The sequence below is a fragment of the Microtus oregoni genome, unplaced genomic scaffold, assembly GCF_018167655.1.
Source record: "Microtus oregoni isolate MIOR12 unplaced genomic scaffold, Mior012 000011F_ref0000422, whole genome shotgun sequence".
Lineage (NCBI taxonomy): Eukaryota > Metazoa > Chordata > Mammalia > Rodentia > Cricetidae > Microtus > Microtus oregoni.
The window spans coordinates 20,906,230-20,927,367 of NW_024543070.1; the positions used below are offsets into that span (position 1 = coordinate 20,906,230).

The 21,138-nt window shown below is 38.3% G+C and overlaps 1 protein-coding gene across 1 annotated transcript in view; it reads right to left on the reverse strand.

Annotated features, from left to right (window-relative positions):
* Positions 1–21,138, reverse strand: part of LOC121453240 (calcium/calmodulin-dependent protein kinase type IV-like) — a 236,453-nt gene that overhangs the window by 25,008 nt on the left and 190,307 nt on the right. The window lies entirely within an intron of this gene.

Genomic DNA, 21,138 nt, shown 5'->3' on the forward strand with positions numbered 1-21,138 from the left:
AGGGTGGAAATAAAAAATGACGATTGTAGAGATCAGCAGTTAAAAGGCTGCCTTGTCATTAAAAGCCTGTGTGGGGATAAAGTTGGGGTCTTTCTCCTCAGGGACAATGCTATCAGTCACCTAGAGCCAAGACTATGGCTAACATTTGTCTAAGTACATAATTACTAGGCCCACAATTGAGTGTACACAGACAATACGTAGACAGCTTCTGAGATGTAGTATATGATATATTTCTTGGGTGACACCTAAATTAGCAAGGTTCATTCTTCCTTCCACTTGCTGAGAGCCTTGGATCCCATGAGATGGATCTGTTAGATTGTGTTGACACTTTCAAAAGTCAGAGAGGCAGCCTCTTTGGAGGCTGACAGGCATAGTTGTCAGAATATTATTTTGTATTTTGAGGCAAAAATCTGTTCCTATGAGACCCATTTCTGACGTGGGCCATGCCAGAGGAGCAGCGAGTTGTAAGTGAAGTTCCAGGTGTCAGCCCAGCAGAAGGGAATCCTCTGATGGGCCAATCTCATTTAGGCAAGGCCCTGGGGCACAGACCCCAAGATGTCTTTTGCTTCTGCTGTGCCCTTACACGTTTACTGTGGCTCTCTTTCTCTGGTTTCTAGCATGGTGTGAATGGATGTAGAAAGATATCTACTGCCTGTAATATAATGTGTTTATCTCTTGGAAACATCCTTTTCTACCGGGTAATTTTACCTGTGGATTGTCAAGAAGATGACCCCTCCCTAAGCTAATACTGTCTAATTTGATAATAATAATGATAGTTTATGCAGAGTTTTGATGAATAAAACTAAGTATACGGATATGTTTCATAGCCAGGGCCTGTGAGTCACACCTAAGGAGATGTATGGATTGTAGGTCAAGTGAATGGCTAACAACAGAGTCCCAATAGCCCAGCTAGTTTAAACTCTTTTAACCTTAATGTCGAGAGATGTATTCACATGTCTCGGAGTGCATCACAATTGAAACAAACCTTTGAAAATAACTGTTAGACTAAGATGGTTTTGTTAAATAACTTTGAGGTGAAAAACCCAAGAAGAAAAACTAAAGTTTTAGAAAGGCACATAGTTAAAAGTAGAACTCTTTAAGGTCAGGGAACAAGAACAAAGCAGCACAATTATTACTAGCTGATGGACTCTCCGTGCTAGGTTTGGTTGATGACCAAAGATGATGATTAATCTTATACCCATTTTTGTCCTCAAGCTCCTGATGAAACAACTATTAATAAATGGATATGTACCCTAAAGATTTTAGTAGAGTTGACTGATACTTTTTCATATATAAAAGTTTAGGTTTTATTTTTTTTAAGATTACTTATAAGATTACCTTTCAAGATAAATAATAAAGTATTTGGCCCTTTATTTGTAACTGCAAAATACAACCTGCCAGTGAAAGACCTGACAAGAACACCTTGCTGCCACATGGTTAATCGATAACAAGTTGCTTCAGTATGAATAGATGTGGGTTCTTGGGATAATTTGTTTCTCACCTGTAATACATAAAATGTTGAATCATGTGAGGGAGATGAAAAACATGTTTTTCCCTATAATCACTCACTTGAAAAATGGAATACATCTGTTTTGACTCTTGTACTGCCTGGAAGATTCTGTTGGGGAATAAAAGCTGTAAAACAACATGAGCTAGAGGGAGAGAGAAAAAAGAAGAAAAGGAATAAAGAAGGAAAACATGAAGAGAGTTTGTGAGCACCTTTTTCCCTAACCTTCCTCAAAGAGAAAAGTTTAGCCTCACCAACGCCATGGAGTTCTGCCAAAGCCCTGTGCTACTGGAGGCTGGTCCCCCCAGATGGCAGTACGTTTTCAACCCCCAATCCTCTCTTCTGGAGCCTTGTCTTCTGTTTGAAGTTTTATGCATTGAAATATTCACATTCATTCTACCTGGCCTCCTAAATGTGGCATGGGCACAGGGCTGTCTCCTTTCGTGTCTTGCAGATGCCCAACAGTAGAGGGCAAGAGATCCCTGCACATACAGATAAACACTGAAGAAGGCAGGAAATGGTAAACACGCAGCTTCTTTCTCCAAAGGGAGACGATATCTGGCTGTTCTCCCAGAATGCTGGGGTAAAACATAAGTTTACAACCTGGTACTCCATTGCTACCTGTTGAGCCAGGCTACACCCTTATCCCCAAGACTATTATGTTTGTTATCCCTGATGTTTCCCTGCTAAAACACTGAACATTGCTTCTAGATCATAAAACTCATCCCTGTGAGTGATGTCATTGTACTTTACAACATGATGTTTGCCATGGTCATTTTCCATAGACCTTTATCGAGCATTGTTTCTAACGCAAAGCACCCATCTTTACAAGAGATGCCATGTGTACTTTGTAAAGCGTGTCGATGTAAACATGTCTTAAGTTTTATTGCACTCATGGACTGAGTTAGCTGCTATCAAAAAACAATTTTTTAAAAAAAATTGTGCTATGCTAAAATAAGTGAATTGGTGTCAGACTTTTTAAGTTTTGGTCCAGCATCAGTACCTAAGTTAGGTTGAACCGAATTCATTCTTATCTCTTTGTGGACCATTTCCCTGCCATCCAGAAAGCCTACAGCCTCAATGAACTCAGGTCTCATCACTGTAGATGCTATCTATATCCTAGCAACACATATGTTTCCATCAATAGCCACCTCATGTCCCTGAACTTCACACACACACACACACACACACACACACACACACACACACCCTAACACCCATCACCAGACTAACAAGCCTAAACCTGCTGCTCCAAATGACAGCCCCATTTTATAGTAAAATTGTTAATGAATTCTTCTAGCTGTTAGGGCTTCCCACCCCGCGGCACACCAACCAGCCTCCTTGCTGACTTGAGAAACATCCGCGCTCCTGTGCATCTCTGGTGAACTGTCCTCTCCACAGGGATGCATCCCTAATGCTTACTCCATTTTACACCTTCGAGTGTTTACTCATATATCCAGTTCTAATATGAAGTCTTCCCCTGATTATTCATTTAAAATTACAACCCAGACCCTTTTTGTAACTTAGACTACTCCATAGGCACGGTCGCTAATTTCTTTGTGATTTACACATTTATTTTACTGTTTTTTTTTCTTCTGCTAAAATACACTGTTCTAAAGGAAGAATCCCTGCTCCATCTTGTTTTGTTGCTATGTATCTAGTACTCATAGATCCTGGTGCATCATATAAGTTCAATAAATATTTAGAAAAGGAATTCTGAATGTCTATACATCTTACACTCCTCAGAGTTTACCTTATAATTAGTACAGTCTCAACCTAATACAAGAAGAGACTTGTTTTTCTCCAGATTTCAAGCTTCTGAGTTGGCTTATGCCATTATCTGATCTGTTGCGTCCCTGTCTTTTCTAAGATGAGAAGATGAGGCAGGGCGATTGTATCTCCTTCTGCTCTTATGTGTGCCCAGCCCTACATGTGTTCCCAATACCATCGCCAGTTCATCTGATCCAGCTGGCCTGGGGCAGATCTCGCCTCAGGGAAGAGAGATACTGTCAGAGAGGGAGGTGGATTTGGGTGCCCTCTCCAACCTGCTTATAGCATCCTTGGCCTTCCTTTCTTTCTCTTTCCCACCTCTCCCAGGAACTCTAACGTGACACACCGGCCAGGGCAGTAGGAAATCAGAGGCAGCACAAGTGAGATGTGCTCATCCTTGGTTTTTAAAATTTTCATTTTAAAGTAGAAGTTATCTGTGTGCATTTTTGATTAAACTTGGTTGAGACTATTCCTTAGTTGATAAGATGGGCAGGATCATCTGATTCCTTTACAGTTCTTCTAGCTGTTGACTTTTCAGGAATGAACATACTCTGTCTTTAAAGAAACTAGAGAGGAAGTTTCAATTTTAGATGATCAAACTTATTTTCTGAAGAACAAAGTCCCTATATTTTCCATATTAGTGAGTATATATGTAAAAAATATAAACAGTTGGTTATCTTTCTCTTTTTTTTTTTTTTTTTTTTTTTTTTTTTTTTTTTTTTTGGTTTTTTTGAGACAGGGTTTCTCTGTGGCTTTGGAGCCTGTCCTGGCACTAGCTCTTGTAGACCAGGCTGGTCTCGAACTCACAGAGATCCGCCTGCCTCTGCCTCCCGAGTGCTGGGATTAAAGGCGTGCGCCACCACCGCCCGGCTATCTTTCTCTTTTGTTGACAGTGAAACACAACTCTCTTCTGACGCACTATAGGCTAGTTACAATTTGTACTGAATTTTGGCAGAGTGAACTTTCTAGGTTATTTTCTTTTTAAGAAGAAATACAAAATTGTCAAAAAATGTTTAAAACTTTTTAAAAGTAGCAATCTGGCAATTCCAGAGAGTTATCATAATATCTATGGGGCTAAAGGCAGAGAAAGCGTGTGTTGTTACAAGTGTTTAACGGCATGTTTTAAATGCTAACTTTTTTTCAGTTGGAAATCAAATCCAAGGCTTTGCCTATGCTAGGCAAGAGCTGTATTGCCAGCCTCCATCCTCAGTCCCAAGTGATGACATCTGCAGGCCACAAAGGAGTGTCAGCTTCACCCGACTGTTCAAAATTGGAGGAGAGGGGCTGGAGAGATGGCTCAGTGGTTAAGAGCATGGTCCTGAGTTCAATTCCCAGCAACCACCACACGATGGCTCACAGCCATCTATAATGAAATCTGGTGCCCTCTTCTGGCCTGCAGGCATACATGCAGACAGAATACTGAGAATACTGTATACATAAATAAATAAATAAATCTTTAAGAAAAATTGGAGGAGATATGCTTCTTTAGAAGATCTGTAAAATATATTTCTTCTTTAGAAAAAAAGAAAAAAAACTGGTATTGTGTGTGCATGCATGCACATGTATGTGTATGTACATGACATGTGCACACACATGTGTACAAAGCAAAGTAGATAACTTGATTTTTAATTTGTTAAACTATTAAGCTATAATTTAATCAAATTTTGTTCATACTGTAAAAATATCAGAAACCTATACACCTAAGAACTACTCAAACAAACATGAATTCCTTGGCACAGTCTTCCAGGGCCCAGCATCCTCTCTAAACTGCTCACTGCCCTCTGTGAGAAGAGACCAGACAGTGTACCCCAGAACACCCGGGAGCTGAAGCCTGTCTCCGTGAGCCCCAGCCTGCTCCCTAGTCTGCTCACATCCTGCTTTCTGTGCAGTCCTTTCCAACTTTGTCAGAGAACTTTTCTAGATAGTTCCATATTTATCTAGTCAAAAAACGTCAGTCCAGCCACGACTGGGACATCTAACTGGGTCTTTGAAAGGTTTTAAGTGACTTCTCTACCATTTAATCTTGTACTTTACCTTTTAAAAGTCTGTTCTCCATTCCTGGACCTGATTATTCTTATTCAGAAAGTTATAATTATCACAAAGCATAAAGTCCAAAATTGATGCTTGTTAAACCTTAAGAGAAAAATGTTCAAACTAAAGAACTCTAACAGCAATGATGCTCTTTCAAAGACCTCAAGTCAAATTCCTTTTACTTAGGTGAGATAGAAAAACCAGAAGATCTGAATAATGAAGTTAATGCTTAAATCAATTAATGATTAAAATTATGACAAAACTGTGCATTCCTCTTTGCAGTGCTGGAGTGCAAAACCATGGCCTTGCACTCGCTGGACATGCTTTTGCCTACATAGGAAAGACACATGCAAGGCCTTGCACTCGCTGGACATGCTTTTGCCTACATAGGAAAGACACATGTGAGGCCTTGCACTCGCTGGACATGCTTTTGCCTACATAGGAAAGACACATGTGAGTCCAATACTGAGCATTAGATCGGTGCTGATGCTTTCTTATTTGTTTTTTTTTTTTCCAGAGCAAGGAGGAGAAGGTAAGGAACTCGATTTACATGGCATCCCACACATTCATGCCCCTCATATGTCAACTGCCGAAGGCCTGCATTTTAGCTACCTATATTTAAGTACTAATCTTTTTTATGATACCACATTAATTTGTAGTATGATAAAAATGGCAGAATTAGTCTGTCATGATGCCATGTACATTTCTAACATAAAGGTAGCCATAGTCTGGATTATGGGATAGTTAATATTCCTCTAACTATGGAAGCTCTAGGAATATCACTCACAGGAGCAGGTGCCTGTGGAGTTGCCAAGAACGTCACATACGGTGGCAGCCCATTCACTAGTTGCTCATAATTAGCTTTCATTTTGGTTTAAATAGAAACACAACACATATTTGCCATTACCAAAGCCTGCAAATGGGAAAACACTGCTATGCTCATGGGATTAGAATGTGGGACATTTTTATGCATTAATATTTCATCTGAATTATGCCAATAGATCTGTCTCAAAAAATAATGAGACCTTGGCAAATGTTGAAGGAAAATAAATTCTTAACAGCTTCTGGGATCTGAAAATAGGATTTGAATAAGTGCAGAGGTACAAATATAAAATATGAACATACATAGTTTAATTAACCAAGCTAATGAACAAACGAGGTGATTGACATCAGACAGAAATAATCTTTTGCCTAGCCCATTGTCATATTGGTCTCTTTTATACTTTTAATCACATTTTTGTGATCAGCATGGCATTTAATATTGCACAGTTACTTTGTAGCATGTTTATCAAGAGCAAAGACCCCTTATAATGTATATTGAAACCTATACTTTTTCTTCAATGAAAAGATATTGAGAATCCTTCAGTACTGAACACTTTATAGACAACTTTAGAATGTTAGTCATAAGTTTCCATTGTCTGGGCCAGAAACATATAATATAAAATACACACACACACTACTGGAACTTGGTTTTGAACATGTACATTTTTTAGGAAATAATGAACATTTGCTTAAACATGAAGCATCCCTGATTTTCTTTTGCAATTCTCTTACAAAACAATACTCTTATTAACAGTGCTGGGCAAAGGTTCTAAGAACAAGAGTGGGTAGCTTTTCCTGCTTTATTTCCAGATATGGCAGATGGTGTAACATAAACACTTGTTCTCTCAAAGGATGTAATTTGGAAAGCCTTCTGTTAAAATAGGAACCATGCACAGGAGAGTAACTGACCTTGGATATAATCACCCTTACAAGAGGCGATCAGAACAGCCCTATCCTGCCTCTCTCTTCCCAGTTGCATGGTTGCTAGGCATCTCCCTCGACTAACATAAAGTATCTGTATTATAAATATTAGTTCTTTTTTATACAATTTTGCATTTTTATATCATTAATGGGTCCCATTGGGGCTATGCATGATTTCTTATTCAAGCTAACAAATACAGAGACAGCTTCTACTACCTGGCCCTTAAGTCCCAGGAAGCAATAACTCTCTCCCTTAATCATCCCAGAGAAAGGTGGAGGGTATCTAGACCACACACTTGTATGCACTTTCTCTCTCTCTCTCTCTAACCTCTTCACACTGCCCAGCCTTGGTTTTCTCTTGGGACTCCTTACAAAGGCCAATGCGGGAACCTACCCCAACTGCTATCTTTTGCAGCCTGAGCATCTGCTTTCTTTCCTCCACTGCCCTGCAGGGTTTGGGTGTTCATGCTCTCTAAAACCCATGAGCATAATCATTCCTTTTCCTGCGTGTCCTCTCTGTCATCTGGTGGCTCCACCGAGTTGTGATGTCATAAAATACTATCCCGGTGTAAAGTCATGCTCTCTGTTGCAGAATAAGGACTCTCCCCAGCCCTTCACTTAGGCTTCCTCCTTAATGGATTCTCTAAGTGGGCAATTTACCTCCATATACCTACTTATTCTTGGAAGAACACAGCCAAAACCAATGACAGTACTTATCTGTGCTGAGTGATGATGGCTGGAATTGAGTGAAACTCTGAAAGCATGGTTGAGATGGCTTCTGATTGGTCTCGTTTTAAAAACAGATGATTGTAACTATTCATTTTTATAAATAAGGGAAAAAACTATTCATTTTTATAATGAAATCACTTTCTCAGTTCAAAGTTCTACAGGTGGCAGGTGGCTTTAGCTCTAGGTGTTCTGCTTCCTGTGCTCTGGTGTCATTATGATCTCTGTTTTTTTTTTTCCCTTAGTTTCCTGTGCTACTGTACAAAGTCGAATATTGCCACCTCCATTCTATATCTAGTGTACTTCAAGAACTTGGTTAAGTAAATATACATTTATACACAATTTGAATCTTGTTTTTGAATATATTGGCCTTACTCATGTTAAAAATATTGCAAACCTGCTCAGCCTATATGATCGTGATTCTGTACATTTTCTTTCCAGCACTTCAGAGACCATAAAGCACCATTTCCCCTCTGAGTTGCCAGAATAGTCCCCGAGGTAAGCAGCCTTCTTTGCTAGTTCATCTCTTTCCATTACAGCAAATGACTCCTTTCCTGGTGAGCTGCTGTTGTAGCAGAAAGGGAGGATTAATCCCCTTTGACCATTCAGCTCCCTCGTTCCTTGTTACACATACCCTAGGGCAGTGTGCATGTCTGTGATGATGATGATGATGATGAAAACAATGGGCTACTGTTATCAGATGACTATCTATTAATGAACCTGCATATGGCAAGGATAATGCACTAAACAGTATTTTTACAGTGATGTCTAAACTGACTTAAGAGTAGGTGAACTATTTTATCCAAGGAGAAGCTATTTAAAGCTTTGTCACTAAAAGGCAGGAAAGAGTATTTACAAAGCTTCCTGTCTTGTCTGTTATCTAAATCTGTTCCCTCCAAATTCATTTGTTATGTGTCAGATATTTATAAAACACAGCCTCCATTTCAAACTCTCATACTGATTGAAAGCCTTCGTTGATTCGCCATTCCTGGCCAAAACTTCTGAATTCCTTAGACTGGCATACAGATTCTCTTAAAGCACCTTTTATTTTTAATTATCTGTTTATGTGTGTAAGTAGCAGGGTATGTGTTCACGTGAGGCCATGCAGACTCCTTTCTGATAGATGCATCCTACCTTTCCAAATACGTCTGTACCTCAGTCCAAGGACTCGGTGTTCCAGCTCTGCAAAGTGGCAAGGAGAGAAGAGAAGAGGCTTCTGGACTAGACAGGTGCTGCTGTAGTGTATTTGTTTAACAAGACATGGGTGTGTTACATTTGCCTAGTCTGCATTTGCTTAACAATGCAAAGATGCCTTGCCACTAATTAAATAAAAGTAACTTGAGCTCAGAGAGGTGCAGTTAGCAGATAGAAAGTAGCAGGGAGGAGCATAGCCTGCATTTGTTTAGTTGGGCAGTGTGGAAGGCGAGGGCTCCTGGGACTCCAGTAAAGAGAGAAAGTCAGCCAGTTGCTACTCTAACTCTCTGAACTAGCCTTTCAATTTTATTATTGGAACAGTAGAGGTTTAGTTAAAGCCACCTTTAGCAGCAGCAACAGAGCCATTTTGCTTTTCTGACCTTCAGAATGAACCCCAATATCCATCTCTGGGTGTTTATTAATCGTGCTATACCCATGGCTGTTCTTACATCCCTGAGGACATAGCTTGCTTGTATTCATAGAAAGGATTCACAGAGAACACTCATTTCCTTATTTTTGATTGTCATCTTCTGTGGTTGTTCAGTTCTTGGGGAATTGTTTTGACATACTCATCTCCTGGCCATACTTAGTATTTTACACCAATGTGTTGTGGGAGATTTGTCTGTGTTGCCACTCTGAAACTGCCAATAGAGTCAGACCTTGGTTCATAGGATGATGTCCATACTAAGCTGGGCCAGAGTGGACCACAGAGTTTTCTGACTGGCTCAGAGGAAGGTACAGGGACACACAGAAAGGATAAGGGGTATCAAGGAGAGATGCATGGGTTTGTTTTTGTTTTTAGGAAGGTGGAGAAGAGAGTAGGCGATTGTTTTCTCTGTTCCTCTGCGGCTCTCTCAGGTTTATTCCCATATTTAACTCCTGAGTTTTATTTTTTTAATAAAACAACAAAAGAAACTTCAATATCTGGTATCCAATACATGGCCTTAAATCATGCCAAAGCCTTGCAGAGCCTCTGGTACTCAGGGAAGGTGGCTAGGTGACCCCCCCCCCCCATGCTGTGTCCCAGTCACTCAGGTTTCTCCTATCAGTTTCCCAGCATTAGTTGTTCAGATGGCTCAACCCCCTTCCCCACAGGGCATGCGAGCAGCCACAGTGGCCCCTGGCCCAGGTGTGTGGATAGTGGCACCCTGCTGTGCTTGCCCTCCCTGCCAACACAGTCGCACAACCTCACTGCGGTTGATTAATGCCATACCCAGCTCTGCCAATGCCTCCAGCATCAGCAGATCTGCTGAGATACCTGGGAATCCTTAAAGGGGAAGTTAGGTTAAAAGGGAGGATCTTTCCAATGTTAAGAATCATCATAATGCAGGGAGTTTAGTGCTACCTGGTTTAGTGCTACTATAGACGGCTTGCAAATGGAAAAAAAATAAATGAGGGGATAAATCACTTAGCCGGGGTTGACAGGATACTGATTTAAACTACTATCAGTTTGGTAATTCATATTTTATCCTTAAAATGGTTTGATAACTGTGCCAAATATGAAAATTTGATAAGACACAAACCTTGGAAAGACTTACTAATGAACAGAAAAAACTGACTGATAAGATATAAGCCTTAGAAAAAAACCTAATACTGAAAATAAGAAAAATATTCAGACATAGACAGAGGAATTTAAAGCAGAACCTACCACACCATTGCATTATGAAATTGAAGAGGAGCAGCTCAAGGTTATTAGAAAAGCAACTTTAGTTCATCCAGTTGTCATTAAGAATGACCACCAGATGATAGATATCCCCAAAGCTATGCAGAAATTGACTGGAATACTGTAGAAGTTTTAGATTTAAAGAGATTTAAGAAAGCAGTCATTTCATATGGTATGTATTCACACTATATGAAGATTTTAAATTCATGGAATTATCCCACAAGACTAGAAAGATTTAGTTACAGCAATCTTGGAAGCTGACCCTCAGTAACAATGGAAAGCATGGTGGAAAGAGGAAGTTTAGATTTGATGATCACACCTTGGCTCTCCTTTGTCTAGCAGGTTTGAATGCTTGGAGATTCAGGAGAGAGGACTGAGGCATTTCTAAAACAATACAAGGTCCAAAAGGAGCCTTTTTTGATTTTGTACAAAGTTTAACTTCTGCTAAAAATAGAATGACATCAGATCTAGAAGTTAGACAAATATTAATTGAATACTGGGCTTCTGAAAATTCTAATTCAGAATACAAAGTATTCTGTATTATGCCTTTCAAGGCATAATCAGCACCAATAGATGCATGGATTAGAAATACAACTGATACTGGATGTCACGCTTAAGATCTGCTTTGATGCATGAAGTAATTTCTAGAAATTTTAAGAAATATCAAAATGTCAGATATTTTACTGTGGCAAAAAAAAGCCATTTGAAAAGAAATTGTGGTCATGATATTCCTAGAAACAATGCCTTTTCTAGAGATAATCCAAACAGAAGGTTCCAGCCTTCTGGAGTATGTAGAAGGCGTGACAAATGCTGGCATTGGACTAATGAATGCAATCAACAAAAAATAGACAAGGCAACCCTTTGCTATCGGGGGCCTCTCACAGGCCCCAAAGTCAAATTTGGTTCAATCATTTCCTATCAGCATTGGGAAAACTTCTCCACAAAGCAATTAAAAGACCTAATGCTTGTTGTTAAAAACTATACTGCTCTGGATAAAAAAAAAATAAAAAGCCTTCAATAAACAAAACAAAATTTTCAGGAGAGACCATAAAACAAGTACTTTTTATCAAACTTCTACAAATGATCAAAACCCAAAGCTAAAGATATGAACAAAAGGCATTGTAATTGAAGGTTTGCTAGACATGGTTGCAGATGTAACAATAATTACACTAAAATCTTGGCATCCGGATTGGCCTCTTCAGGAGGTAAGTTTTCAGCTTCTTGGAATTGGAAGGACAAATAGGAAAATTAAATCCATATGTGTCTAATATAGCAATAAATTTATGGGAATGCAATTTGTTGCAACAATGGAAAACATGGATTAACATCCCCCCAATCTCAGAAACAAACAATAAAATAAAGAATGTTTCTGAGAGAAATATTAAAAGGTATTATAAAGAACAGTTGTAGAACATTCATATTGTATATAAGCAGAACACAACAGCTAGTGGTCTTTCAAGGGTACCAATAGCCCTACCTTCAAAAGGGTTAACTGACAAACCTGTGTGGGTAGAACAAAGGCGTTTGATATCAGAAAAATTACAGTCACTAGAACAGCTTGCACAGGAGCAGCCTAATGCTCAACATATTGAAGAATTGACCAGTCCTTGGAATTCTCCTTTATTTGTCATTAAAAAGAAATCTGGAAAATGGGGAATGTTAACAGGTCTAAGAGCTGTTAATAAGGTGATTTAGCCAATGGGCTCTCTACAGACTGGAATTCCCTTGCCTTCTTTATTACCTAAAGGATGGTCTATTAAAGCTATTGATTTAAAAGACTTCTTTTTTACTAAGCTTTATAAGAACAGGATGGAGAAAACTTTGCCTTCACAATGCCTACTTATAACAATTCTCAACCTGCTAGAAGTTATCACTGGAACAGTCTTCCACAAGGGATGTTAAACAGCCCTACCTAATTTCAATATTTTGTACAACAGCCATTAGAAATAATTCATAAACAGTTTTTGCAATCTATAATTTATCTTACTAGCTGATTTAGATGCAAATACCTTAGAAAAATGTTTGAAGAAGTAAAGAAAATTTTGCTTTGTTTGGGATTAAAATTGCTCCTGAAAAAATAGAAAGAGTAGATTCTATTAATTACCTAGAATATAAGATAGGTTAACAAAGAATTCAACCACAGAAAGTATAAATCAGGAGATGTCAATTATGAACTCTTAATGATTTTCAAAAATTGCTGGGAGATATTAACTGTCTAAAGACCGCAATTGTATTAACAACTCAAGAACTAAGTAATTTATTTCAAAAGTTATAAGGTAATAAGGACTTAAGTAGTCCAAGAAAATTATCATCTGAGGCTGACTTAGAATTGGCTTTGGTAGAAGAGAAATTACAGGATGCACTTGTAGATCACTTAGATCCAGAGACTGATTGTATTCTGGTCATACTACCCTCCATGTGTTCTCCTACAAGAATTCCTAAACAGACATTCCTAAATCCTAAAACAGACATTTTTTACTACACAAACAGAGCAAAAAAAGAAACCCTGTGTAGGAAAGGTTTCTTAATCAATTCTAAGAGGAAAGTGGAGACTGTGCCTATTAGCAGAACAGACCCAGCAGATACTGAGGTACCTTTTACAAATGCTGAAATGGCCTCATTATGGGGAGAAAATGAACACTGACAAAGAGCTTGCAGTATTTTTTGGGAGAGATTAGCAAGAAATATCCCCAAAGCAACAAACTTAACTTTATAAACAGAGCTAATTGGATCCTTTCTCACATTGTACAGGGAACAACAAATTCTGGAGTCCCCACATGTGATGCTGATGGACATAAATCAGGAAAGGCAGGTTATAAGTCAGGAAAATTAAGTAAAGTAGTTCAAAACACTTATTCAAAATTTCACTTCAAAAATCAGAATTAGATGCTACTCTCATGATATTATTGAATTATTCCATAACCTCTTAATATAGTTACTGACCCTCAATGTAGAGTTGTTTTGTATACTGAAATTGTTCAACTTATACCAAATGATTCAGAATTAGCATTATTATTTAATCAATTACAAAAAAATAAACAGAAATAGAAGTCATCCCTTATGTATATAATACATACCAGATCACAGACATGGACCAACAAGGCCCTCTAGCACAAGGTGAGAATGAATTTGACAAACTGTTGGTAGGAAATATCCTAAAGTCTCAGACGTTCATATGAAACACCATGTTAATAGCAAAGGTTTGAAGAAAGAATTTTTTCTATCACTTGGCAACAAACCAAGGAAATGTCCTAATTGTTCTTTGTATAACCAAACTCCATTACCTTCAGGGAGTAATCCAAAAGGTACTCAAAGAATGAAATTTGGCAGATGGATGTGTTTCATTTTTGTGTAATTTGTAAAATTAAAATATGTGCACCATACCGTAGATACATGTTACAGATTTCAATTGGCAAGTGCTTTGAATTCTAAAAAGAGTGATTCTGTAATTACACATTTGCTAGAAGTTATACTCATCATGGGGATAACTGTACAAATTAATACTGACAATGCTCCAGCATATGTCTCTAGTAAAATGAAACAGTTTTTGTATATTATAATATAAAGCATATTACAGGTATACCACAAAATCCTACAGGACAAGCAGTTATAGAAAGTTCTAATTGCACTTTAAAAGATATGCTTAAGAAGCAGAAACACTATCACCCAGGATAGTGTTTTCTATTTCTGTCCATTTTTATACAAAATTCAAGAAGTCATTGTTTTTTATCACTGAGTAGTACTCTAATATGTATATATTCCATACTTTCTTCATCCATTCTTCCATTGAAGGGCATCTAGGTTGTTTCCAGGTTCTGGCTATTACAAACAATGCTGCTATGAACATAGTTGAGCATATACTTTTGTTATGTGATAGGGCATCTCTTTGGTATATTCCCAAGAGTGGTATTGCTGGGTCCAGGGGTAGGTTGATCCCGAATTTCCTGAGAAACGGCAACACTGCTTTCCAAAGACCCAAAAAGAGGAGCATGGGATGTTCTCACTCATTGGTTTCTAGCCATAAATAAAGGACATTGAGCCTATAATTTGTGATCCTAGAGAAGCTTAATAAGAAGGTGAACCCAAAGAAAAACATATAGGCAATCTCCTGAATATCAACCTTCATCAGGCGATGAAAGGAGACAGAGACAGAGATCCACATTGGAGCACTGGACAGAAATCTCAAGTTCCAAATCAAGAGCAAATGGAGAGAGAGCACGAGCAAGGAACTCAGGACTGCAAGGGGTGCACCCACACACTGAGACAATGGGGATGTTCTATTGGGAACTCACCAAGGCCAGCTGGCCCGGGTCTGAAAAAGCCTGGGATAAAACCAGACTCGCTGAACATAGCAGACAATGAGGACTACTGAGAACTCAAGAACAATGGCAATAGGTTTTTGATCCTACTGCACATACTGGCTTTGTGGGAGCCTGTGCAGTTTGGATGCTCACCTTACTAGACCTGGAAGGAGGTGGGTGGTCCTTGGACTTCCCACAGGTCAGGGAACCCTGATTGCTCTTCGGACTGATGAGGGAGGGACACTTGATTGGGGGAGGGGGAGGGAAATGGGAAGCGGTGGCTGGGAGGAGGCAGAAATCTTTAATAAATAAATAAAATTAAAAAAAATAAAATAAATAAAAAAGAAGCAGAAAGGGATAATAAAGACCCTCAGAGACAGATTGCACAATGCTTTATTAATTTAAAACTTTTTAAATGCTAATGAGAAAGAAACTACAGCTGTAGAGAAATATTGGATAGTAGAAAAAACCTGCTGGATTAAATCAACCTGTATACTTTAAAGATGTGTTGACCTCAGAATGGAAACCAGACTATGTGTTACATTGGGGAAAAGGTTTTCCTTTATTTCTACAGAAGAAAACTGTGGATACCATCAAGATTGATAAAGATTAGATTTCAACAAGAGAGAACGCTTAATTAGGAGAGCTAATAGCTCATCAAAACATATAGCCATTCCATCTAAATTAACTTATACGACTAATAAATGTCTTTCATTTGATCAGACAACGTGCCAAATTGGGAAAGTCCCCAAAGTTAGGGTTGAGGCAAGATTTTGTTTTTGTCTTTCCATGAGAACAAGGAGCATGGCATCTGAACAAGAAGGACAAATCATCTGGAGAAAATGTCCCATAAAAAAGAGTAGATTGGCTTAATGGCATAACACATTTCTACCAAGAAAAAAAATTCTATAATCTTCTCAAATGTTTTTTTTATGCCACTCTCTACAAACATATGGGGCAAATTTTTTTGTAGTCCCAACTCAATTAAAATTTAATGCTGGCTTTGGAGTACAAGCATGGTTCTCTCCTAAACACAAGCATGCTTGTTGAAAGAAAATCCAAAGTTTCTGTCTCATGTCAGAAGAGCTACCGAGTATGGGATAGAAGAAAATCAAAATTAAGGGACTGTTCTATTGTCACTAATCTTTTAGTCCCTCAGATTTATTTTGACTTTTGATAACTTCTCTTAAGGTATCAATACTATCTCAAATTTTTTTTACATTGGTATGAGTTTTACATTGATAAAAATTTAAGGTTGATTTTTCTTACAGTATATGTTTCCATTCTTACTTAAGATATTTTTATATTAATACAAATTTAACATTATTTTTGTTATACTGTATTATATGTCTCCATTTCTTGTTTAAGGTATTGTACCAATGTAAGTCATTTAAAAATATAATGTAAAGTTATAGTCCTATGAAGCTATTTAGGATAATAAAGAAAGGTTAGCAGTTATTCATCTATAATAATCAAACTTATAGTCATGTTAGGTATGTATTACAAGGTAACAGAGATATATTTAAGTAGATAGACAGTCTTCAAATACCTCAAAGACCTAAAGAATATGGCATTTAAAATGTTTTAATAGCATAAGGCTTTTTCATGACAGTGAAATATGTCTGCTCCTGGGAACACCAATTTACTTCAAAAACAGATGATGGGCATCAAAGAACCTCCATATGAGGTGTGCTTCCAATGTGTCAAAGCTAGCCATTTAGGCAAGAAACTGCCTTTGCATCAACTACTGACAATATGTTGTCCAAATTGGACAAGCAGAACACAAGAGAGGGCAACTGCCAAACTTTGCCAAGACAAGGAAGACAGTCCTTCAAAATAATCTGCTTGACAAAAAATGCTGCCATATATTCCAGGCCTATAGTCAAAGATGGATGCCCTAGCATTGCAGAGGAGCCTTGGGTGACTGTTCAGAGAGCCAGATGTCTCTGTCATTTCTATAGTTTAGAAGTCTTTTGCTCTACACTTTCAGTTTACTGAGGTAGTATTATATCCCTCTTGGGTCCCTGATGGGGTTGATGACAAAATAGTTATGGTTACAGTTATCCTTAGTTATGATAGAAAGTAAATTAGGTACAGAACTTTGGACTCAACAAAAGAGGAGAGATAATGGAGTATTTTCTCTGAATTTGCCAAATACAAATGAACTGGACATTTTGAATATAATTCTTACTTGATAATTGTTCTTATTGTATATAGTTTTATTTTGTGGAGGTTAATGCCTTTCCTTTTTCTTTAAACAATACCTGATAATTGTTCTTATTATATATAGTTTTACTGTGTTAGAGTTAAAACCCTTCCTTTTTATTTAGACAAAAGGGGAAAATGTTGTGGGAGAGCTTTTCTGTGGCTGTCCTGAAACTGCCAATGGCATCAGACCTTAGTTCAATAGGCAGAGCCCATACTATTCTGGCTGGAGCGGACCATAGTTTTCCAGTGAACTTAGAGGAAGCTAGAGGAATACATGGGGGGAGGGGAATAAGGAAGAGCAAGGAGAGATATGTAGGTCTTTTCAATCAGGGAAGATGGAGAAGAGAGCAGATGATTGTTTCCATGATCTCTCAGATTTATTCCCTAATAGTTAACTTCTGAGTTTTATTTTTTAGCAAAACAATAAAAGCAGTTGCAAAATAATAATGACTATTATACTGCTAATTATCCTTTTTTTTTTCCTTGTGGGAAATCCTTATCATCTTTTCTCACTTTACTCTTAATTGTCCAGTGAACTGTCCAATAATTAATTACTGGTGATAAATGAACAATCATATTTGGTAAAACTAAATTTAGTCCCTCATCCCACAATCTTGGAAACTTGTAGGCATTAAAGAAATACAGAAGGTGGATAAATAGGGGCATATGAATTATTATAGACAGAAATAAAATATACAGCACAAATAGGAGGGAAACAAACAAGAGACATGGTCAGAAGATAGTTCTAAGGGAAACAAAACCCACCAAAACCAAACCCAGAATCTGCCCCCAGAAAACTCCACAGTGCAGCCATCTTCAAACTTTTATCTTAAGGATGCAAACTAATTTATTAGTCTATGGCAGAGGGAATGAGTTGCTTGATTCTAGCTCATTCTTTTTCTTTTACTGAAGTAAGACAAATAAATCACTAGGCTTTGTTCATGCTAAGTAAGTGCTCTACCACCAACCGGCACCTTCAGTGCCTTGTCTCAATCTTAATGCTAATGTCTAATATCTGTGTTGACCCAAAAGTCATATGATGAAATCTTTATCTCCCCAAGGTGACAGATTAAGAAGGTGGGGTCTTTGCTATGGGAATCAGACCTTCAGGGTGGAGCCTACATGAGTAGAATTAGTGCCCACAGAAGAGGCTCAAGAGAAACTACCAACTGTTACCCTGTGAGGACAAAATAGACAGCATTATCTCAGAGAAAGCAGGAAAACCTTGCTAGAAAACTAATAAGCCAGTTTCTTGATCTCAGACTGCCAAACTTTCGAGATTGAGAGAAATAAATTTCTGTTGTTTGCAAGTAACCCCATCTAAAATATTTTGTTACAGCATCTGAAAATGTATGACATCATTAGCAACAGAACTCTCGGTTAATTTAGGACAGTAATAATGTCCCACTAATGGGAACATTGCCAGAATCTCAGAGTATAGAAGCTGAGTGCATATGAGCAATATGATGGAAACATAAATGACATGTGATTTCAGCATGTCTGTTTGACTATAAGAAGGTATGCATTGTTTTTGTTGTTGTGTTCTTTTTTCTTTGAGTCTTTCCCCCCTGTGTACAGAACACAGAGATGACTGATTTCAAGCAGCTAACTTGAACTGAGACAAAGTCTGAGTCCCCAACAGAGATCAGTAGCCTTCACACAGTCACAGCTGTGGAAGCCCTCAGGATTGCTTATCTTTAGACTCTGAGCATGAGAATGCCATCCTCTCCCTTGTCTAAGCCATAACTAGCACTTTTTTAAAAAGGGTTTTGTGTGAGCTTTATACATGAGCACTGTACTTCTATCACTCCCCTCCCACCCCTTCTCGCTCCTGCATCCCACACCACTCCCCACTTCTCACAAGCCCACGAGTTCTTCTTTAATTATTATTGAGAACATGTATATCAAACCAACCGAGTCCATTTTTAGCATTGCTTATATATACATGGGTCCAGAACTGACCACTTGGGATAAGACGACACACAGAATATCCTCCTTGGAAGAAAGTGATTCTCTCTCTCTCAGCAGCCATTGAACACCCGAAGTCCCTCACACAGGAGTGAAACCATGTAGAATTTTCCTGTCCATGCTGGCATGACAACTGGTGTTGTCATTATACCAGTCTTACTCAGACAACCATATTGTTGCGATTTCATAAGTCTATTTCCCGTTATGTCTAGGGGACACTGTCAAGCAGGAGGTGCCCTGTGACTCTGGATGCTAGGCCACAGTTACTTTAAGTTTTTTGAACTTACTATTAATCAACATGCTACTCAATTTCAGAAACCATAAGACCTAGAACAAGAATACTTGGCACAGCCGGGCGGTGGTGGTGCATGCCTTTACTCTCAGCACTCGGGAGGCAGAGGCAGGCAGGTCTCTGTGAGTTCAAGACCAGCCTAGTCTACAGGAGCTAGTTCCAGGACAGGCTCCAAAGCTACAGAGAAACCCTGTCTCCAAAAACCAAAATAATAATAATAATAATAATAATAATAATAATAACTTGGCACAATGTAAACATTTAATGGTAAGTACCTAATTCTGTACTATTATTGTATTTATGAAAAATAAGTTATAAGGAAATTTTTTAAATCCACCAGGAAAGCTACCTTACTAAAAACAAAATTATAAAATGTGTATATGAACATGGATACAGATAAGGGATATCCAGGTTATTAATTCTGAAGATGTGTATTTTGACTTTTGCTTCCTACAGTGACATAGTGGTATATCTGAAGTTTTATACAGTTATATTAGGTGTGGTGGTGCTCACCTAGAATCTCTGTGAGGTTGAAACAGGAGATTCACCACAAGTTTGAGGCTAAGGTGAACTACACAGTAAGTTGGAGGCCATATGCTTGAGTCCACTAACAATGAAATGTAGGATCTTGGGGAAAGATACTTTTTTTGGTCCTTTGTAAAATTAGAATGTTAAAAAAATTAATGTTAGCATTATCCAGAACTCAAATTTTGGGCACTTCATCATACATTCATTTCAAAGAATACTTTATTATATTTTTCTCAATCTCATCTCTGTGTATTAAAGATTATTAGAATGAGTCAATTATGTAGTTCTCTGTTTATCTATAAATACAGATGCCATAGAAGAAAATGTCCAGTACCTCCAAACACTTCCCCCTTTCTGTTTTCATAGTGGCTTTTGTACACATCTACAGGATATGAGCACAGAGTTCCTTAGGCACTATGACTTCTGGGCCTATAAGCCTGCTCCTCTAGGGCCTGTGAGGCTCTCCTTTGGAGAGAGTGTGGGATACATTGTTCCTGTGTGAGGCAGTGGCCTACATATACAGCAGGAAATGAATATGTGTTTACTGAAGAGATGAGCAAAAGGCACAGTATCTGAAGAGATTCTAATATCAGGAGGAGACTCTGAAGTGATGACTTGAAGCTGTATGTCTCTTCCTAGAGTCAAAATTTTCATTGATTTGTTGCCTGTTTGTTGATCACCAACTTTAGGAACACTTGGTAATGTCTGCAAGCTATTTTATTTCTGGTTAGGGTATTGCTACCTTTAATTTAGTGATAAAAAGGACAGTGGTTTATGTTAGTATGAGTCAAAAGCTTTTTATTTATCTGTGAACTGAGGAGTCTACACAAGGTGCCTTCCACTCGTCCTGGGATAGGAGGCAATGGGAGGGAGGGGCATTAGCACCGTCGACTTCAAGGGCGGCTGGAAGACCTTCCTTGGGAAACAGAGCTAGACAGTTACATAGATAACCTAAGTAACGTATGCCATAAACTTCAAATAGGGGTTTTCTTATAATGTCTTTTTCAGTTGCAGTTCCCTAAAAGAAACATGTATCATGCTAAGGTCAGGATCAGTATCTGTCTTCAAGCCCTAGTCACTGTCAGGAGGAAGATGTCACTCCGCCTGACTGCTGGAATCCACAGCTGGATTCTACCTATGCCTAGTCCCTATCTCTGGTGCCCCTTCTATACCTGTAAAACTGCTATGGGGTGCAGAAACAGACTGT